This window comes from Callorhinus ursinus, unplaced genomic scaffold (genome assembly GCF_003265705.2).
Source record: "Callorhinus ursinus isolate GAN/ISIS: 27379988/994484 unplaced genomic scaffold, GSC_fseal_2.0 scaffold4, whole genome shotgun sequence".
In the NCBI taxonomy this organism is placed as follows: domain Eukaryota; kingdom Metazoa; phylum Chordata; class Mammalia; order Carnivora; family Otariidae; genus Callorhinus; species Callorhinus ursinus.
The window spans coordinates 114,047,587-114,071,499 of NW_027397066.1; the positions used below are offsets into that span (position 1 = coordinate 114,047,587).

Consider the following 23,913-nt stretch of genomic DNA (forward strand, 5'->3'; position numbering starts at 1 on the left):
AGAACTCTTAAAACTCAGCAATAAGACAGGGCACCTGGGTGGCTCAGTCGGTTAAGTGTCTGCCTTCAGTTGCGGTGATGATCCCAGGGCCCTGGGATTGAGCCCCACGTCATGCTCTCTGCTCAGCGAGGAGCCTGCTTCTCCCTCTCCTTCCTGCTGTGCTCTCTCTCGCTCTTTCTGTCTCTCTCTCTCTCTCAAATAAATAAAATCTTTAAAAAAAAACCCTCAGCAATAAAAAACAAACAACAAAAAAATGAGCCAAAGACCTTAACAGACATACACACATGGCAAATAAGCATATGAAAAGATGCTCCACATCATATGTCATCAGGGAAATGCAAATTGAAACAACAGTGAGATACACTACACACCTATTAGAATAGCCAAATCCAGAACACTGACATTACCAAATGCTGGCAAGGAGCAATAGGGAATTCCCATTCATTGCTGTGAATGAGAATGAGTGGGAAGGCAAAATGACACAGCCACTTTGGAAGACAGTTTGGCGATTTCTTACAAAACTAAACATATTCAAGGTACCTGGGTGGTTCTCTCTCTCTCTCTCTGGAAAAAATAATATCTTTAAAAAATAAAATTTTAAAAAAGTAAACATACTCTGACCAAGCAATCCAGCAGTTGCACTCTTTGGTACTGATTTCCCAAAAGAAGCTGAAAACTTATGCTCACACGAAAACCTGTACATCGATGTTTATATCCGCTTTATTGATAACTGCCAAAACTTGAAAGCCACCATAGATATGCTTCAGTAGGTGAATAAGTGAATAGCTACAACAGGATAAAGTATGACACATCCACACAATAGATATTATCAGAAAAAGAAAGAAATGACCTATCAAGCCAAGAAAAGACATGAAGAAACTTAAATGCATATGACTAAGTGAAAAAAGCCAATCTGAAAATACTGTATGATTCCAACTACATGGCATTCTGGAAAATGCAAAACTATGGACACAAGAAAAAGATCAGTGGTGGTGGCAGAGGGGTAGTGGGCAGAGATAAACAGGCAGAGCACAGAGGATTTTTAGGGAAGTAAAAATACCCGTATTTACTGATATTGTAATGATGGGTGTCTGCCATTATGCATTTCCCCAAACCCATAGAATGGACTACACAAAGATAATCCCTATCAGGAACTATGGACTTAGTGATTATGATGTGTCAGTGCTGGTTCATCCTTACTAAAATTGTACCACTGAAAGGGGTTGATCATGGGGGAGCCTATGCTTGTGTGGGGGCAGGGGTTACATGGGTAATATCTGTTCCTCTCAATTTTGTTGTAAATCTAAAACTGCTCTAAAAAAATAAAGGTTTTTTTTTTTTTTGGCGCCTGGGTAACTCAGTTGGTTAAGCAACAGCCTTCAGTTCAGGTCGTGATCCCGGAGTCCTGGGATCCAGTCCCGCATCGGGCTCCCGGCTCAGGGGGAAGCAGCCTGCTTCTCCCTCTGACCCTCTCCCCTCTCATGCTGTTTCTCTCTCTCTCTCTCTCTCACATAAATAAATAAAATCTCTAAAAAAATTTAAAAAATTTTTTTAAAGTTAGCTTACAGAAAATTGGAAATTATGCAATTAAATGCAGCAATTTTAAAATCATTGTATAAAAGAGAAATACTTATTTCATAATGCAAACACCCTTTTCTTGGCCACAGCATTTATTAAGGCTACTGGCCCCTGTATGCACTTGAAGACTGCCGTCAGTATTTGTCTCTGCTTTCAGCAAATTTTAACTCAACTGTTCAGTGACACTTGCTTCTAGGATCTGCCTCCCTTGTCATTGTTGGGGACACTAGTATTACCGGAAAGTTCTACAATGAGAATGACCCCAGTGCCTTGGGCATAAGAGTGCTGCCACAACCATCAGAATGAACTGTTGCCTGGTCTTGAATACCCTGTTGTATTCTATGCCAACACATACAAAAGAGACTTCTCTTGTATTCTGCAATTATACTATGTTATATGAGTTTCAAGCCGATACTAAATTTTCTCTACCTATATTACTGAAATTTAATAAAAACGCATTCTTCAGTTTTTATTTATAACCTTGTCTCATTCTGAAAGTCTGTCATGAGCCCACAAGAGACTGGGCATGATATATTCAAGGAGGAGAACAAAGGTGTACTGCTGGCATGTATAAAACCCGGAGAATTTGAGATCTACAATTCTGCAATTCAAGGCAGATGTGCAAGACAAACGCTGTTGAGAGTTTTTTTCCCCAAGATTTTGATGATTTCTTTCCACTGGGCTTCCGATCTCTTTTGCTTGCAGCTCCGCTCAGTCACGTCAGTTCACTTCCAGAAGTCCAGAAATGTTGGCAACCCTGCAAAGAGTTCAGTTTAGGTTCGTGACGGACTTCCGCTATACAGTGAAATTATACAACATACTGTTTCTTAATTCTATGTATAATATTAAACAAAACGATGCATGTTGACTCGTTTATTTTCTCCCTCATATCAAAATGTTGTGTTTCCGTGTTTGGTTCTGAAAATTTTCTGTTGTTTGTATTAAATAATTATTTTGGATTACTTATTATTACCTTTGTTATTAGAGAGTAACTTCAATTTTCTTTACTTGGAATTAAGATTATGGAAAATCACCATTTGATGATTTTCTTTTTTTTCACAATTGCAACATTATAAAAACTGCTAAACTTGTAAATTACTGTGGTCTATGCCCATTAAAATTCTAGTCGATTTGAGGAAGATGTATTATTTCAGAGGATGCTTGAGACAAAATCCCTTTCATACTCAGAAATTATGATTTCTATAAACTTGCCTTCTATACATAACACAACCTTTGGTTTACAATTTTTGTATTCACCTTTGGAAACCACCAAGTTCCCAATTCCACATTCAAATGGTATAAAAAAAACAGTTTTGTTGAGAAAAAAATGATTTTTTGCTATAAAAAATTAGGGCATAGGCTTATTCAGGCTCCGTCTGTTCTTCCACTCTCTCCAACAGCAACTTCAAGGCACATTAAATGTACTTTGTGCTTCTTAAAAAAAAAAAATGCTTGCACAATAGACCCACTCTGAGATGAAATCAGAAGACTTCCAAAGTAAAAGGAATGTTCCCTTTCTCAGTAGGCTGGTTAATTGTATGTGCATTCATTTTGATTGATTTTTAAGACTGATGGAAAGAAAGTAACTTTTCAGTGCAAAAACAATTACAGCAGGAACTGCTATCCTTTACTGAATGAACAATGCTATTTATAAAGGAAGAAAATTACCAAGGTTTGTTTCCTGCTGCTAATTTTGCTAGCGTACTGAATTAGTATGATACTGCTGGGAGCTGCAGGAGATCTTTATGATACATGAGCAGGAAGGAGCGAACCTGATGAGTGGCGTTAATCATCAAAAGCTCCAGTTAGTGAACGTGTCAACAGGGTCCAGAGAAGAGTTACTCCTTCCCCCATCCCACAAAGTCAGTGCTGAAGGAAATGTTAAGTAAAAGCAGAAGTGGCCCAAATCATTGATTAATTTTTACTTTAATCAATGAGAGGTAAGAAACAAAATTCTTGGTGGGAGCAAAGTAGTTTATGTTAAAGAAAAATCAACAACAAAATTAGTCCATCTGTATTTTCTCCTTTTCAGCATTTTATTTATATTAATTCGCTCGAGCTGCCTTAACAAAAGTACCATGGGTGGCTTAAACAAACAGAAATTTCTCGTCTCACAGTTCTGGAGTCTAAGAAGTCCAAAATTAACATGTTGGCAGCTTTAGATCTTTCTGAAGGCTGTGAAAAGAATCTGTTCCATGCCTCTCTCCTTGTTTCTGATGGTTTGCTGGCAATCTTCGGCTCATAGAAGCATCATCCCATTTCTGCCTTCATCATTCACACAGCTTTCTTCCTCTGTGTGTCTCCAAATTTCCCTGTTTTATAAGGACACCGGTCATACTGGATAAGGGACGACCCTAATAACCTCATTTTAATTTGATTATTTCTATAAAGATCCTATCTCCAAATAAAACCACATTCTCTGAGGGTCAGGATTCCAACATATCTGTTGGGGTGGGGATACCCAATTCAACTCACCATGTGATTTAAAAAAAATAGTAAGTTGGACTTTGAATTTATAGCCAAAACAATTTAAAGTTTTGCTTCAGGGATGCCACATAAACTTATTAATAAGTTTGCAAGGGGCAGAGCATGGAAACATGTGCATATTAAAGCTCTCTGAAATATTCGCAAATTAAAACATTTGTTGGTGTTATTTTGTTGTTGTTGATGATGATGTACTGAAGCAGGAGAGCGAGGTTCTTGTCTCACGGAGTTGAAGAATGAATCTTGCAGACAAAGGACAGTAGGTAAAGCGATAGAGTTTTATTAAGTGAAGATGCAGAAAAAGCTCTCAAGAGTGAAAGGGGTCCCGACAGGGTTGCTATTGAGGGCTTTTAAGGTTGGTCTTTTATAGCGAGCTAACCAGGAACTTAAATCTTTTTGACTTGTCTACTGGCAGCACCGTTGATTAAGGGCTAGTGATAACATCTTTAATGGCTTACTTCTTTTTAGGGTCTGGTTATACTATGTTGATCCCAGGTGACTGTCATAAAAAAAAGACCCCCCCCCCACACACACACCCCTAGGGCAGGGTGGTCTGGAGTGTTCCCTTATCTCTGGTTTCCTTGCACCTCAGCATTTTTGGGATTTCTGTGAACCAGATCCTGTAATCCCCTATTTATCTCTCCCTACCTAGCCCCACCTGTCCTTTACTCAATATTACCTATAAAGATAGGATCATTGAATGTTAGCTCTGGCATGCCATGCCATTTTCTACATGAAGAAACCAAGTTTGCCTTCATGTTGAAAATCCTGAAGAAATTATAAAGCTAATCAGAAGAGGACATACCAATTCAATATAAATCCTACCAGAGCACTCTAAACAGAAGTCAGACAGTTTCTTCTTTCTTGATAGATTCTGTACTCATCAGGTCTTTCACCCGGTGACCACAAAACATAAAATTATTTTTTTAAATGTTGCTCTCTGAATAAAATCATCACATGTAGGTTCTGAAGTGAAGAGTAAATTTTAAAAATATACATGGTACTTCTGTGGCAAATAAAATATTCATCAGAAGGAAGAATACTGTCAAAGAGAATTAACATAGTATGTGTCAAATACTGAACATAAGAGAATCATATTTTAAATTTCACAAGCCACTTAACATCTCTATTGTTATAAGGTCGCTGCAGGAATAATTGTATTACAAGGGTTATTTTTCACTTTATGGATGGTAAATGCCAAAGTGAACATGATCATGCTTTCAATCATCAGTGACCATGGTGGACGTATCTTGCAAACACATTTGGTTTCCATACCACCTATGTATCCTAGGATTGACAATTATCCTACGGAAAACTAACCCCAAGACAGGTTAAATAACAGGTTTGGGTTTTTTGTTTGTTTGTATTTTTTTAAGCCATGCAGCTGTGAAAGGCCTAGTCCCATCTCCATAGTTTTCCTTCATTCTGAGTTTAAAATATGGGATTCTCACTTCCCTAAGATTATTTTCAATGTTAGGTACTGACAAGCAAGTCTGACCACTGACCTACTCCCATATGCAGGTAATTATGTTTGATAAGAAAATCTTGATTTAATCCCAACATTTAGCAACTCATTTCTTCTCCAGATCTTTTAAGCTTTTCTAGAATATTGCATAACCAGCTGCTTTGTCACTCGCTTATGTTTAATCAAATGAGGGATTTTAATGCATTATATTATGATAAAAGCAGGCCACGTTTGCCACATTAAACAGCGACTATGGTGGTATGACTTACATGAGTTTTTTAAGTTTGTTAAGTACTCCCACAATGCCTTTAAAAAAAAACTAAACTAAACTTAGTTGTTGGAAGTGGATTGGCAGACATTAATATCATTTATAGTCATAGGAATTCACATTGATAAATATATTTTAAGAAAAATACCCGAATGCTAAAAGAATTTTATTTCTGAGAACCTCATTTACCATTTTTCTTTATGGTTAAACTTACTATGATTACCCACTGCTAACTCTCTATAACACCTAGCATTGCATGTCACCTAAGATATATTCACTAAATAGAACTGTTAGGAGGATAATCAATAATTATTTCAAAAAAGCTTGAAATAGACCCTTTTCAAAGCACTTAAAATTGATCATCTCATTTAGTTAATCACAGTAGCCCTAGGAAGTAATTATTATTATTATTCCCATTTTACAAAAAAGAAGACTAACCAAGGTACTAAACATTAAAAGAAAACAGATGGGTTTGCACCGAGGCGGTCTAACCTCAGAACCCATGCTATAATTATTATGCAGTACTACTTTTTAGGTGTGGAGGTATTTAAAAAATAAAGGGAGCTGGAAAACATGTTTTGTTTTTATTGCAGAATAATCTTATAATGCACAGTGGCACTGAAATTTGGGGAAAGTTCTGTGAGGTGGTTAAACCAATGGCATCACTTCCTTTGACTGGCTCAAGGCAGCATTGTTGTTTCCCTTCTAATGAATTTATGTTTAGGATTATGAGCATCATATATGCTTGCTATGATTTAGCAGGAGTTGACTGGCTTGGGTTCTTACCATGAAGAATCCTTAGGAAAACATTAAGTAACCCCCTTCTTGCATCCTCCACCAAAAACCAAACCAAAACCAAACCAAAACAAAATACCAGCCAACTGGGTTCCCATTCAAACAGTCTCAGTACCAATGTTCTTTAGGTTTTTGGGGTGTGTTCTTGTAAGCACAGCAATTATAGAAAATAATTATGGATAATTTAGTTCCAAATCATTATTCAAGAGATTTTAAAAAATGGAATATTATGTAGCCATCAAAAAATGAAATCTTGCCTTTTGCAACGACATGGATGGAACTAGAGGGTATTATGTTAAGCAAAATAAGTCAATCAGAGAAAGACAATTATCATATGATCTCACTGATATGTGGAATTTGAGAAACAAGGCAGAGGATCATAGGGGAAGGGAGGGATAAATGAAACTAGATGAAGCCTGAGAGGGAGACAAACCATAAGAGACTCTTAATCTCAGGAAACAAACTGAGGGTTGCTGGAGTCGTAGGGGATGGGACGGATGGTGTGCCTGGGTGACAGGCGTTGGGGAGGGTATGTGCTATGGTGAGCGCTGTGCATTGTGTAAGACTGATGAATCACAGACCTGTACCCCTGAAACAAATAATACATTATATGTTTTAAAAAAAAGTGGTATTTTGACAACAACCAATTTATACTGAAATGTAGTTTAATTTAGATAAAAATATATACATAAACATGGAGGAATGATTGATAGAATAGAAAGAAACCCTGTGACAGCCCCTTCTCATGTTTGTTTAGATAAGGATATGCTAATTATTTGACCAGACTTGAGTCATACATCCCTGTACTGAAAGCATTTTCTCATTTCAAAACCATTATTATGTGTAAAATTGTCTGGCATATGTACTCAATGCTTTTAATTTTGTTTCCTTTTTCTGAAAATCTCAGTTTTATATAATTTTAGTGAAAATTATTTTTTTAATTTCTCACTGATTTTTAAGGACCAAAAGAGAGAGAAAAACAAGGGTTGAAAGTAATTAGTGGCAGTAGATCTAGATTTAAAAAATATTTTATAGCCATATCAAAGGACAGATATATTGGTACAGACATATAATTTTACAGTTACACCAAGGAGGTGAACTTGAGGAGTAAATCTGATGTAAAGAGAACAGAGGAACAGGGGCTACTAGATTTAGTAGCTGGCCATTTATGTAGAACTGATTACTCTGGTTAATTTCAAGTACTATCGGATTACTCAGAGGATCTAGGGTAGGGTAATTTCATAGAAACATAATACAAAAGACTTCCTTGAATGAGAACTCGTTTAGCTTCCACTAAAAGTAAGCATATACATATATATGGTCTGTAGTGCTTGCTGAGTTATGATTAGGATAGCCAGACAAATGTGGCCACAGAGCTCAAATCCACATTTCAGAAATACCTCTTAATCTACAGGTGTGGCTGTTGTGGAAAACAAGCATGCTTGGACCACTGGTCTGTGCAATTTGGGAAATTATAACTATCACCCATTATATTGTGTACCCCAATACAAAAGAGTAAAGTCATTACTGAACCTCTGTCAATGGATCATTATTAACTTTTTTTCCTCCCCACAGGACAGGCTAAGAAGAAACGTAGCAGAATTCAAGCAGAATTCTCCTATATATGTAATATATGGTATTATAAAGAAGGAAGTCAACACCCTTGGTCTGGTCCACCTATTTTGGTATGAGCCTCAACTGAAATTGTAGCCCCATATGCAAGAATAGCATCACTGTCCAGTTCTCCAGGATTCACTATTGGAAGTACTGTGGACTGGATGATTGTGTCCCCTCAAAATTCATATGTTGAAATCCTAATGACCAATGTGATGGTATAAGCAAGTGGAACCTTTAGGATGTTCTTAGATCATGAACATGCAGCCCTCATGAATGGGATCAGTGCCCTTATAAGAAACTCGATAGAGCTCCCTAGTCCCTTCCACCAAATGAGGTTATAGTGAAAAGATAGTGGTCTACGAAACAGGAAGTGGATTCTAACCAGACACCAAATCTTTTATCACCATGATCTTGAACTTCTTAGCCTCTTAACCTTTAAGAAATAATCATTTGTTGTTTATGAGTCATTTCCTTTATGGTATTTTGTTACAACAGCCCGAACAAACTAAGACAGGAGGTTTGGAGATCAGTACTACCTAAGCTTAGTGGAACTGGCAGCAAGAACCCACATTTCACTTGGGAAATCATCTTCTATATGGCTTTTGAGGCTCCCTGTATTTGGGCTTTTGAGGAAGGCAGAACATGGTGTCTTTAGTACCAGGCTTTATATCATATGAACCTTGCTTCCACAATAATGGTGTTGGTTTCATTGTAAGAAAACTATGCTACCCTTCTTATTTGTGCTCAGTGGCAAGAAAAGTCATGGCTGTGCTCCACCATTTACTTGTCTACCTTTCACTCCACTCCCTGGCTCCACCTTCAGTGCTGGATTCAACTTGCATAATCACAGTGAGAAGTCACAGATTCCAATCTGTATCCCCATGCAAATATTAAAATGCATTTTGTTCATTCTTCTGGTTGGTTGCAGAGCACAGCTTGGCTTATTGTGAGCACTTAGCTGAGAGTCTTTCAAATCCTGTTCTGATTGTGGATCATTTTAGAGATGAAGAAATGAGAGTGTCTTGTGCTGTAGCATACTAGCCACCTTTATCTTCCCCTGATAGGAGAAAATGGATTGCAAATTTTCCTGTACCATGGTAAGCCATGCTGTGACACTTTCTTGGAAGAGTGATTAGAAAACGTCTGTAATCATCACAAAAAGGACAGCCAATTTGCATGAGCTAGTTAATCCATCTCTCCTCATCTCTGGCCAGCAGGATACAAGAAATGAGACCTTTCTGATTTCTTCTGTAGAACCCCATCTTGAATCACAAAAATATACAACTTCACGTGGAACCCAAATGGCTTTTTACTATACTGCCCAGTGTTTCTCTGGAACACACAAAGGAAGGCGTTGTTGGAAGAAGTGGGCTTTCACAGCTGTGAGAGGTGAGATCCGTGAGTCTGGAGAGCAGATTATCCACAGTTAAGAAAAATACACTAGTGTATGCATGCTGTTTTTCTTTTTAGTGCCATGCCTCATGGACTGGAAAATGTCCATCAAGTTATTTCAGTAACAGATATACTCTTGGTCTCTGGGAAAATATAAAAATTTCCTGAAATCTTTCTCCCATTTGAACTTGACTAGATTTCACAAGAGCTAGTATATCAGGTTCTGAGGAAACTGCAAGGCAGGCATGTCATGAGAGAGACTCTAAGAAATGAAAATCAGAGAGACAATCCAAGTTAGAGATATATTTGGAGAACCCAGATGATACAGCTCAGGAGACAAAAACAATGATACAAAAACACTAGAAACCAACAGGATAAGACAAAGAGCTGGGAGTTAGACCTATGAAAGTGTAAACAAATTAGAATAGAAGAAAATTAGAAGAAAGACCTATGATTCACATGCCAGGTAATGTCCTTTACTACTTGGCAACTGGTTAGTGTGTGATGGATTCAGGATGGCAAACTACCTGGGACTGTCACAGATAAAGCTAGGGATTGTTTAAATTATTGAAGTAAATGTTATCACCCCACATGTTGATAAAAGTGAGAAAAGAAATCAAGATAGACTCTAGAAGAGCATGAGCTTCCAATTAAGGGTCAAAGAAGAAGGGTCCACAAAGAAGGTGGGAGGGTTAGAATGGTGGACCGGTGGAGCCAATAAGGAGGGGTGTTCTGACAAAAAGGAGGAAATGGTGGAAAAGGTGACATGCTAAAGGGGAAAGGGAGAGCTGAAGACACCAGAGGTTGTGGCAGTTAGACAGCCACTGGTTCAATGAGAATTGTTTCAGCACATGAATGTGGCTGAAGTCTCCCTCTCCCACTCCCCCTGCTTGTGTTCCCTCTCTCGCTGTCTCTCTCTGTCAAATAAATAAATAAAATCTTAAAATAAAATAATAAAAATTAAACTTGTTTCCATGCCTATAAATAAAAAAAATAATAATAATAAATAAGTTACCTGAAATGAATTAGGAGCCTGGATGAGTTCTGACACCAAACGATTATGCCCTTGACAGAAAGTTAACACTGGAGTAAAGGAATCCTTCTCTTTTCCATCACCATAAACTCCTGCCCAGAAATCTGATGGCCCTGTGGCCAGAACCAAAGGAATCAACTGTGCGGCTAGTCCTTCCCAGTCCTCAAATAGATGCATTTGAATCTATGTGTTTATGTTTAGGAGATAGGAACAGTGAAGGACCACACCCCCTCCCCCCACCATACCCCATATCCACACATACTTTGAAATAGTTGGGGATTCCTGGACAAATAACACTGAAGGTAAAACTGGAGGTGCATAACATGCTGGATTTATTTTTTTTTTCATTCACGTGGCAAAGAGAATATCTGAGCATTCCTAGGAATACCACTTCCAAGATTTATTCTAAACAATCAAGCACATGATAACTACAACAAACTACAAATTAATTATAATTCATTAGGAGAATTAAAAACCGCAAAGAATCAAATACAGATCTCCCATTCTCTTGCTGTTCAGAGTATTATTGTTAATATTTTATTTTTACTTTGAAAATTTTAAACTTGTTTTAATCTGATAGAATTATAGAGAAAATTTATTTTCATTTAAATGTGTGTAAGCATTTTTCCTGTGTTATAAAACTACGTCAAAATAGTTATAATAGTTTTATAATATTCCATAACATGCCGACAAATTAATTTATGTAAAAATGTCTTAGTGTTGAAATGTAGATAATAAATTAAACTATTATAAGCATTTGGGGCATTTTTTACGGTATTTCAGGACTTTTTCCTTGTATATATTCTCAGAAATAGAATTTCTGAGTCAAATATATAAAAATTTAAATGGATCTTGATACTGCAAAACTTTCCCAAATATAGAACCAGTTTAAATTCCCAGTTATTATACAAAAGTCTGCAGGGTTCTTTGCTCTCAATAAGTGCCTACTGCCTGTTAAATATACATTTTCTTATTAAATATATATATTTTCTCATTAAATATGCATTTTTTGAAAAAAAGTATTTTACTATTGTTTATATTAAACACTACTTCTTTAAAAGATTTTATTTATTTATTTGAGAGAGAGTGAGCAAGAAAGAGAGAGCACAAGCTGGGGGAGAGGCAGAGGGATAGGGAGAAACAGACTCCCCACTCAGCAGGGAGCCCAATGCAGGGCTTGGTCCCAGAACCCCGGGAGCATGACCTGCACAGAAGGCAGATGCTTAACCAACTGAGCTACCCAGGTGCCCCAAGCACTACATTTTTAACTAGAACAAATTCTCCTATGTATTTGTTTATCACCTGTGGTTTCTCCTTGATTACAGACATTCTAAAACCTTGCAGTGTTACTTATTCATTTTTCTGAGGTTTAAAATGCCCTCTATAATGTCCGTTTCATGGGATAGACTAATCCACAATTGAACATATATGTGTACTTTTCAGGGAGAGACGGAGTTGAGGGTTTGGGACCTATGCTAAGAAGACATGAAAACGAGAAGAGTTTGAGGCTCATGGACTGGGAAAAAGAGAATGGTCCAAGGGACAGAGGATCCCAACGACAGTAAAGAACAGATGTGCTTGTTTTAAAGGAAAGAGGGAGTCAGCAGGGATAATAAGTCGATTTTCATTAAAGGCTGGACAATGAAGTTTATGTTTGTGGTTTAAGCACTCCTGGTTGATGCTGAAGTCCACAGAGCTGTTAAAAGAATCCGGTGCTGTGTGGGATGGAAGTGAAATCAGTGGAAGTGAAGTGAAAAGAACTGTGGGGCTGTTGAACATGACATGTAATCCACACATTCAAAGTAATGCTAGAAATTGTTGCAAAGTCTCTGAACCTGAAAGCCAAGAAGATTAGCTGAAGAGCTATATCCCGATAGCGTAAGCTTCAAAGCATTTTTTTTTCTTACCATGAGAAAACAATCATTTATTGTGACCAGCCCCAATCAGCAGTCACAATAATGCTGGAGACCTCTTCTAGACAGGTAGGATATGGAACATAAGATACTTTTTAAGTCCCAGCCAAAATTGCATAGAAAATCATATAATATGGATTTTTCTAATTCTTTCCTCATAAACCGGCTTTGAGTTAGATATTTTATGTGTGTGTGTGCCAAAATTACTAGATTCGTGATTTCCTATTGTATAACACTATGAGGTACATAACGCCATTTCATCCTTATCAGTGATGCCAAGTTTGATCATTTCATCTGATGGTGCCTGATAGATATTTCCATTGGAAAGGGAAAAAAAATTCCTTTGGTATTATATTAAAAATATGTGAGGTGATGTTTAAAAGATGTGTAAATGATTTTTTAACATTCATGGATAATCTTTGCTTCAAATTATTATGATAGTCACAAATGCTGATTATCTAAGTCTATTTTCCTGCTACATGTATTAGCTGGTATTCTTCTGTTTGGAAAAAAGACCTTTCCTCCTCCCCCGTTTTATTTTTAAGTAGAACTATGGACTCGTGATAACATGTTATAAAACAGTGTGTTGTAATTGGTTATTCTCATTATTCTTTATGATGCTTATTTGTCACTAATTTGGACCCCGAGGGCCGTTTTCAGGCGGTGTCCTGTGTACTTTGACATGTTCCTAGTAATTTTAGAGCAAGCCCTTCCTCTCTGTAGGGCGTATCCATTTATAGTTATTCTCTTACGTGCAGTCACGTGTGGCTCTAACCTCTCTTTTTATCCACACGATTACTTAGTTGTCACAACACCATTTACTAAAAATTAAATTCATCAGTGAGAACTCTTTAAAACCGGAGAGATTCACACCGATTTGTGACGCCATATTTATAGATGTAATGCAGTTTCTTAAATGACCTTTTACGTTTTTGTCTAAGAGATCAGTCTCTTTGGGCTTGACTTATAATTAGTCAACTTCATTCTGTAAACAGTCTTTATATGTAAAGGGAGCAAAGACTTTGAAGATTTTAAAGATTTCACATATAACAATAAACTTCCCTCTCCCCTCCCTCCCTCCCTCTCTGTCCCTCTTTCTCTCTTTCCCTTCCATGCCTTCCTGTTTCCTTCTGTCTCTCTCTCAACCTCATTTTGGATTTGATCCTAATCTCTTAAAAAAAAAAGGATTACAAAGACTAATACAAAAATAAAAATAAGAAGATACTTGTTTTTAGTCTTATATATGCCTATTTAGCTTAAGAATTCTGAAAAATAGTAAAAAAGTATCACCCACCTAAAAAATTATCTCACTTGCCTTAATTTCATGCACTATGGTTTTGTGTTTGTCCTATATAATCTCAAACCTGTCTAAAATGTTCTTCTATTTTAATATTATCAAAATTATTCATTTTATGCTCACTAATTTAACTAACATGATGGGCTAAGGAGTCATTTTCTGAATTACAATTCTTATGTAGAAGATGATAAAGAAATAGAGTAGAATTACACCTTTTTACTTTATTCATCAGGCTTCAAACTACAGGCATACCTAGGAGATATTGCAGGTTCAGTTACAGACTACCGCAATAAAGTGAGTCAAATGCATTTTTTGGTTTCCCAGTGCATATAAAGTTATGTTTATACTATTAAGTCTACTAAGTGTACAACAGCATCATGTCTAAAAAAGCAATGTACATACCTTAACTAAAAATACTTTATTGTTGGGTGCCTGGGTGGCTTAGTCAGTTAAGTGTCTGCGTTCAGCTCAGGTCATGATCCCAGGGTCCTGGGATGGAGCCCAGCATCAGTCTTCCTGCTCAGTGGGGAGTCTGCTTCTCCTTCTGCTTCTCCCCCCACCCCCAGGCTCCTGCTCTCTCTCTCTCGCAAAAATAAATAAAATCTTTAAAAAAATACTTTATTGTTAAAAAATGCTAAACATCATCTGAGTTTTCAGTTAGTCATAATCACTGATCACAGATGACTGTAACAAATATAACAATAATGATAAAGTTTGAAATATTGTGGGAATTACCAAAATGTAAGTAAGAAAAAAGACTCCTGTAATTAGACAATAATAACTGACAGATAAGATGGGCTCCCTCATGTCAAGGGAGAAAAAGTAAAATTTTAATCAGGCCTAATGACCGTGAAGAACAAAATCAGCACAGCCGAAAGTGACAAACTTGCACAAAATTCAGCAAAATTTGCAAGAAGACCCCTGCAATACATCCTGTCAAGCTCTCGAAGGGCTGCCACATCTTACAACTGCTACCAGAAATGGTGGACTGTATCTTCCTTGCCACTCTGCACCTGCAACTCGAGGTTTGGGACTTGAATCTGACCAATCTCTGCAAAGGGCAGAGACCTGAGGTTTTTGCCTATTTAACCCCAATCCTAATCCTCCCCCGGCCCCCCGCCGCCTTGAGGGTACACTTTCTGTGTATAAGTCAGTCTGCCTCTCCCACGTTTGCAGACTGAATGGCAAGAAAGCTTTTCCTTGCCTCTGACCAAACTCTCCCATTCCAGAATGTTTTTCTGTGAACATGACACAGAGACATGAAGTGAACAAACGCGGTTGGAGAAATGGTGCTGACAGAATTGCTCAGCTCAGGGTTACCAAAAACCTTCCATTTGTAAAACCTCAGTTACTTGTGAAGCACAATAATGCAAAGCACAACGCAATGATGCATGCCTGAGGTCACTAACGTGGTGTTACAGAGCAAATCAAAACAGTTCTGACTCTAATTATAATGTGTCCTTTGTAAACAAAGATCATAATACTGACACAATACCTATTTAGTAGTTCACTCTCTGGTTTCCCAGCATGGCGATGGATTTTCATAGATTCATTCATTTCCTTAACCTGTCTCCCTGGTAATCAGTGTTGCTCAAGAAAAAATTATTTTCCTGAGGGCAAGATATCTAACTTGATTCAGTCTGTGTCCCAACTAGCGGCACAGAATATACACTGATATACTGTTGGCTCTAAAAATAATTGTAGAAGTTTAAAAAATAATAATGAACTTAGTAAAATTGGAAAGACTGTGGTATATTAACTATAGTGCAATTATGGTAATTCACTACAGAACCTGCATTTTAAAACTACAAGAGAATTAGCTAGGAAATGCTATGACTGTGCCAAGTTATAAAATGTTGATTTTAGGCTACTATTCTTACATTCATGTTTGGATACCCTATAATTAATGGTCCTTCTTATTAAATTACAGGAAAAAATTAATTGCCCAAGAGATTAAACAAATAAAAGTTTTAAAGTCTTACGTGAAAATTTAAGAAAAATTGGACAGTACTTTACATTTATCAGTAGAAACCTCATTTAGTTTCTGTACTGATTCCACATTTCAATATATTTTTTGAATTAATGTGGATGAACTGATAATCCTAAACTGTGGTCCTAAAGATTATTTTGATAACTACCTATATTTCACTCGGAGGGACACTTCAACACTGTAAAAATTTCAATGCTTTTCCTGTACAAACTACAGTGTTTCAGCCCCTTACTTAACCCACAAACTCCAGCCTTAGGACCCACACTGATAATTTGCTGGAGAGAAGAATGAATCTAAAGACCCCTTAGGGCTCCTGGGTGGCTCAGGCCAACCCAGTTGGTTGGGCGACTGCCTTCGGCTCAGGTCATGATCCCGGACTCCCGGGATCGAGTCCCGCATCGGGCTCCCTGCTCAGCAGGGAGCCTGCTTCTCCCTCTGACCCTTCCCCCTCTCATGTACTCTCTCTCTCTCATTCTCACTCTCTCAAATAAATAAATATTAAAAAAAAGACCCCTCAGTCAGGTAATCTGCCCAGGTCTAATACAGTGAAAAAAAAATATGATGGCCATGGATACTCAACTTCTGAGCCTCCCAAGTTTTCAGCTTCGTTCTGGGTTCTTTTATTTTCTATCGGCTCAACTATGTCATGTTGCCATCTGGCTCATCAGAAAACAAGGAGAGCTCTTTACAATTAGAAAAATTAACATTGCACAGGTAAATCTAAGATGCTTGATCCTGAAAGGCTGCAATGCTTTCAGACATCTGTCAGAACAACTAGTACCATGGATGTTTTCTAATCTAAAGAGAACACCAGGATGGATGCGTAGAATGTAGAGGACACTCTCAGGCAACCAACATGAACAATGGAAACTTGATCAAGGCAAAAGGGCCACGGGGACAACCTAGCTGAATGCAAACAGGCTCATGAAGCGACCCAGGTATAAGTAACCACAGGCCCTAACTGACCCATCATAACCAGGCACAGTTCCTGATATTACCACAAAAGGGGAAATTCCATATGTTCCCGTACTCCCTCACTCCGCCTCCTCACAGTCTCTCCTTTGCTGTCCTGCACCCCCTCCCCTACTCCCTTGTGATATATTCAAGACACTTCTATCTCCTTCCTTCTTCTTTGGGTGAATCCTTTTATCGCCAGTGCTGCAAGCTCCCAACCAATCAGGATGCCCCACATTTGGTGGCCCCTATCTGATCAGAGCACCCCATACAAAAGGTAATAAAGGGTGAAGAGAACACCAATTTATTTATTTATTTTAAAGATTTTATTTATTTATTAGAGAGAGAGAGAGAGAAACACAAGCAGGGGGAACAGCAAGCAGAGGGGGAAGCAGGCTCCCCACTGAGCAGGGAGCCTGATGCAGGGCTCCATCCCAGTACCCTGGGATCATGACCTGAGCTGAAGGTAGATGCTTAACCGACTGAACCATCCAGTTGTCCCGAGAACACCAATTTAGTCAGCCATGTCATCAGTCTCACCCCTTGATGTCAAGGCAATATCAACCACAGCTGGGGGTTAATACCATCTTCCTTGGCCATCTTGAGAACAGAAACTGATAGCTTGTCTTATTTGACAGCTAATCCTAAAACTGAGCATCTTTTGAAAAGGACTCTATAATGTCTTATTCCCTTGCTGTATTTGCTTTAATGTTTTGATAATAAAATGATCCTTTCTTAATTTTTAACCTATTTGGATATCTATGGTAGAAAGCTTAAAATTCATCCAAACAGAGCACCTCATTATTTACTTAAATAACAATGTGTCAATATGGTTTCTTCCTTCCTTTCCTTCCTTCCTCCTTCCTCTCTTTCAATCACTCTCTCTTTTGGTTCTGAAAAGAAATAGCAGCAGTCTCTAATGAAGGACCTTTGATCCATCAAACTATAAGTATTAAAAGGGAGTCCATTCATTAACCACACATAATGCTTACTGTAATATTTATTTATTTTTTTAACACACAGTGTTATATTAGTTTCAGGTGTACAATATAGTGATTCAACACTTCCACACATCACCTAGTGCTCATCACAATAAGTAGACTCTTTAATCCCCATCACCTACTTAACAACCCCCCATCCACCTCCCCTTTGGTAATAATCTGTTCTCTGTAGTTAAGACACTGATTCTTGGTCTGTCTCTTCTTTTTTTCTGTTTGCTTGTTAGTTTTGTTTCTTAAATTCCACATATGCGTGAAATCATATGGTATTTGTCTTTCTCTGATTTATTTGCTTAGCATTATACCCTTTAGATCCACCCATGTTGCAAATGACAAGATTTCATTCTTTTTTATGGCTGAGTAATATTCCAGTGTGGATGTTTGTGTGTGTGCGTGTGTGTGTGTGTGTGTGTGTGTGTATACCACCTTTTCTTTATCTTCTTTAATCATTCAGCTATGAATGGACACTTGGGTGGCTTCCATATCTTGGCTACTGTAAATAAGGCTGCAATAAACATAGGTGGTGCATATATTTTTTTCCAAAATAGTGTTTTCATATTCTCTGGGTAAATACCGAGTAGTGGAATTACTGGATCATATAGTAAACTTATAAGAAGTTTATTTTACTTGTAGGAAATGGAAAAATAGAAAGGAAAATAATATTTAGCCTATGGAATCTTTAAATCAGGATTCGTGCTAGGTAATTTACACAAATTATATATCATATAGTCCACTTAGAAAAAACTAACTAAAATGAAGATGTTATTAAATGCAAAGATTTAGTATCCTGATCTAATTACTGAAGATCTCAAGACCTTATATTGAGTAAATTTGTGATAAAGGGAAAAAAATCTTTAGATTAAAATAATGAATTGAATAGAACCTTACCTAGATAAAGTGCTTTCAAACATTACAAGATGATTTTAACTCAGAAGAGTGCATAAGTTTGGGAGAATATTTCTCTAGGCTTCCCTATTGTCTCTTTAATTCCTGCTTAGAATTGAGTGATGGGCAGTCATCTGTTTCTTAATTCTTTGTAGGCTTCTCAATTTGAGAGAGATTTAGTTTTAAGTGAGTTTCACCAAAACAACACAAACTCACTCAGAGAAACTGCTTTATCAAAATTGCTTTTAAACTCTTCCTTATCATAAGAAGAGGAACTCTTCTTTATCATCAGAACTCTTACTTATAAGAACTGATAAATTACCAGTGTTGGAAAGGAGGAGGTAGCCTTACATTCATGCATCCTTTTAAGGCATTTCTTGCATTAAGTGCTATTCTCTTTTGATGACTCCAAATGAAGAGACCAATGACTCTGTCAGGTGAAAGAGTCAAGGCTGTTCACGAATTCCAGGGAGGATAAGACAGGTTCTGAGGCTTTGCAGCAGCTGTTATAAACACAAAATTAACCTCAGTACTAGAGTCTAGTCTGCTCTTCAGGTTTCCTCTGCTTAGTCTTGTGAGTCCAAGTTTGTTAGAAACAGAAACCAAATTCCACAAGCATGCTATCAGCTGCAAAATTTGATTATTTTTGTGTTTTGAGCAACCATGGAGATTTATAAATAACTGCATGGTTGCTGTTTTAGATATTTTGGTTATTGTGGAATAATGAACACCCCATTTGAACTTTTTTTAAACCGACAATTGTTGATACTTCTGTTGTCATACATTTCTAATATTTTACTAGTTCTTTCTGTTCTCTTATGATTAACATACATTTTCAATAACTCTATCAATATTATATACCATTGGGCGCCTGGATGGCTCAGTTGGTTAAGCGACTGCCTTCGGCTCAGGTCATGATCCTGGAGTCCCGGGATCGAGTCCCGCATCAGGCTCCCTGCTCAGCGGGGAGTCTGCTTCTCCCTCTGACCCTACCCCCCCTCATGCTCGCTCTCTCGCTCGCTCTCTCTCTCTCTCTCATTCTCTCTCTCAAATAAATAAATAAAATCTTTAAAAAAATATTATATACCATGGCCTTTATTAAGGTTTTTAATGGTTTATTGCTTATACATAATAAGAGACAAAGTACGACCGCAGAAGAAAATTCAAGGTAAAGTAAAATAATAAAAATTTTGATCAAGCTTCTAAAAAGAGTGGCTTTACTTTACTGGAAAATTCAAACAATTCTTGAAAGTACCTATTCTCATAGGTATATGAGATTTATTAATCAGAGCTTAAGTTTATTGGAAGAATTAGAATAAAAAATCAAGAATTACTGTATATCAAGACAGCTAATAATCCTGTTAATATGCATAATAAAACAGGAAATTAAATCATATAAAATTAAACTCAATTTCAAAGATAAACATCTATATGAAGCTTATGGATGTATATATTGATGAAAGTTAATATTTAGCTCTTGGAAGGATTTCTAATACAGTTTTTTACTTTTTACTGCTTTGGCTTATTTATATTTTATTTATATTTTAATATATTTTTTAAAGACTTTATTTATTTTAGACCGAGAGAGAGAGAGAGAGCACATGCATGAGCAAGAAGGAGGGCAGAGGGAGAGCAATGAATTTAGTTTTACAATAGTTAATATTCTTAAAAAATATTAAAGAAGACAATTTAGATGATACAAACTTCATTTAATATTTCATGAGTTGGACAGTCTCCTTTTGAAGAACTGCAAAATGGGGCCAAAGGCAAGAAGCTTTCATGGGATAAAGACCAAAGAACAAGAAAGTGAAAAATAGGAAATACGTAATTGGCAGAGGCTACAAAGTCAACCTCGTTTGGGGTGAAAAGGCCCAGAGCTGTCTTGGCATTTGGGGATGGGTTAACTGAGAATACAGAGTTTCTGGTCAAATGGAACATTTAAAGGAACATGAAATTATCTAAATTTCAGTTTGCTGATGGGGCACCCTGGGCAGGAGCATCTCCAGCTTGGGCCTAGAAATTTATTCAACAGTTCCCCCTTTTGATTATCCTCATGACCATTTAAGAGATTTGGTCCAAAATATCAGTCTTAGGGTGACTACCAGCCTCTTTAGGTCTCAGCGCAGTTTTCACAAGAGGTGATTTCAGGCTTTTTTTCTTAGAGCTGGTTATGTTTTTCCGTTCTCTTTTCATTACAGTGGGAGACAGACCATCTGTCACTGGCCAATGGCTGCCCACATGCATAAAAACTTTTGAGAGAACATAGCATATTTGGAAGACAGTAATAATTATTAGAAACAAAACAATGCCTGTGGTTTGAAGAGCACTTGTGAGCCAGGGTCCCCATGACCCAAACGAGCTAGAATCAAATAAGTCAAGAAATGATCCCAAAGAGGGCAATACCTTATTAAGCCAGTTGGCCTGTTTATGTATTCGTGTAATTGTGTCTCCCCTTCCCCAGAAATACTTACCCTGAGAGTTTGTTCCAGAGAAACTGAGGTACTGGAAATAAAGGAGAAGTTTGTGATGGGAAGAAAGAATCATAGGATCACCAGCATCATAACAAATCCAACAGTTTGTTGGAGATTAAATTATACTCTTTTGCAGCGGCCTGAGATATAAGAATAATAGCATTATCTTTTCAGGCAAGTGCAAGGAAAAATGTGGACGAAAGATCACAAAGACCCTTACAGTGTAAGCATTAGGAAAAGGATGGTCAGAGAGAGAAGGAGAAATGAAATGTTCTTGATGTGATGTTTTAGGAGAAAGCAGTCCACCCTGATATCAACTATTTCTTTTCCTGGTAAATTTAATTTTGAGGTCTCTGGCATTTACACAGGACCAGATGTCAGGTGGAAACTTCTTCAGTTGTGCAATATGCAAATTCCCATGGCTAAAGATCTAATGAGAGTTTGTTATAATGGAAATAACAAGGAAATTTGGTTATTTCTGCAATATACAACATTTTAAGGTGATAACTGGGATTATGACTGATAACATTGTATTAGAACATATTGGATTTTTAGGAATTTTATACAGTTTCTAGAACACTGATATTAACAACATACACCCGTACAAATATAATCAAAGAAGTTTAAACACTGCTTCTTATTTGAAAACACTTTCTATATAATTCAACCTGTCAAATATTTCTCTTTTTATAAGGTGAGGGAACAAATCTTTTGAGATGTTCCAGGGACTCTTTGGGAAAGTCCCAAAGTGAGTTAAGGTCAAAAAAACTTCATTTAGAATTTCATTTTTGAGAAGTTTGTCAAAAAATATACACTTAATCAATTAGAGATTTCAAAGGCAAATACAGAAAGTTACATAGTTATAAGAAACCTTAAATAAATAGTTATAAGAAATCTTCAAGGAATCTTAAAATTGAGAAGACTGAGTTTTCTTAAGTAGTCAAAGACCTGATTAGAAAATGTGAAGAACAGTAAATTATTTTGGTAAAACACAAAACTTCTGCTTTCCAGGAAGATTATTTAAACAGTAAAGAAAAACATTTGTTTACAATTTCTTATTAACAGAAGGCCAATAATCTAAGAAAACTTTATCTTTTAAACAGAGGGAAAAAAATACTAATTTTGAACCAGTGTACTTTTGATATTAATGCACATTCAAAAAGATACTTAAATAAATCCATTCCAACATTCCAAGTCAGCTTGACCACACAAAAAAATCCTTTCCCAAGGTTCGTTTTCCACAATTTCTTTAGCTGTTTATATCCATTTTGGTTGTGTCCTATTTTTTTTTTTTCCTCTCTTTCTCTTTCTGGAATAATCAGTTGTTTTACTTTCGGGCAAAATTATTCTTTTTCCCTTAATAAAAACACAACTCCATACTTCATACCTTTTCTTACCAAAAACACATCCTACTTTCCTTGCATAGAGATCTTTCCCTTATTATTTCTAATAGTTTAAATTATATACGTTATTTAGAATTCTTAACCCTTAGATTCTTTAATTACTAGTGAAAACGAAGAAGTAATTTGTAGACTGTTACACTAGCATTGGCAAATTTATAAATATGTTTCATAATTTCTAGAAATACATTCTTCCTCATAGTAAATTTTTCAATATGGCACAAAACATGTTTACTTACAGGCCCAAATATCTTTATTTCCTCTGTAAAAAAAGAGGATAAACCTATGTTCTGTAATTAATATTTCAGTATTTTATTTGGAAATGATCAAGCTATTCAATGAAAATTCATCATTTAATTTATTTCAGTATAACTTTAAGGTTACAAGTTGCCAAAAAGATTTTGGAAACTACTTTTAAGCAGACATACCATGAACCATAATTATTGTTGAAAACTCCATTTATAAGGTTTTATTTACATCTATTTAATTTACTTATTAATGATTATGTTTAGATAATTCATGGAATTTTCATGAGACATTAAACAGCTAACCATCATCTTAAATTATCTTTCTTGCTGTCAAATTCTGTAACAAATATAACATGAGCTTCTTTGACTTTTAGTAAACCTACTAGAATAAAAGTGTTATATTCAAAGCTGATGTCTCTAAAGACATGCCTGTTTTGTTTTGTTTTGTTTTAAGATTTTATTTATTTATTTGACAGGGAGAGAGAGAAGCAGACTTCCCGCTGAGCAGGGAGCCCGGTGTGGGGCTGGATCCCAGGACCTTGGGACCCCGGGACCCCAGGACCCCAGGACCCCAGGACCCCAAGACCCCAGGACCCCAGGACCATGACCTGAGCTGAAGGCAGATGCTTAACAACTGAGCCACCCAGGCATCCCTAAAGACATGTCTGTTTTAATTAAACCAACAAACAGATCTTATAAATTCCTGTTTTTAAACATTTTAGCCATTAGTCAGGATGATAATGCAAAACGCACTGGTTTATTAAAAAAAAAAAAAGCCAGTTAGATCCAAATTGTGTTTTTGGCAGATAGAATACATTAAGGTTACCTGCTTAAACTTTTATTACTGTTTATGGGAAAGAATTTTAAGATTTTTTTCATTCACCTAGTTTCCAAATAGCCTTTTCCTTTTTTTTCCCTTCTGATAAGAATTACCTCCCTGATGTCTGTATTTCAAAGAGATGACCCTCAGTTCCTAGAGAAACCAGGAAGAACATTTACATCTCAAAGGCATAGAGAAAGAATGCAAAGTTCCTGGAGAAGTAATTTTGTTTCCTAAATACAGATTTTTATAGTACCTACAAGCCTTGTGAGATGAATAGGGGAGTTTTGGGGATTGGTAAAAGG

At 36.7% G+C, this 23,913-nt stretch overlaps 1 long non-coding RNA gene across 1 annotated transcript in view; it reads right to left on the minus strand.

The window, feature by feature from the left end:
• Positions 1–405: 405 nt before the first annotated feature.
• Positions 406–23,913, minus strand: part of LOC141372506 (uncharacterized) — an 86,127-nt gene continuing 62,619 nt past the window's right edge. Inside the window, exon 4 of the long non-coding RNA XR_012377774.1 lies at positions 406–2,335. This is a non-coding gene — a long non-coding RNA (uncharacterized lncRNA). The remainder of the gene's footprint in view (positions 2,336–23,913) is intronic.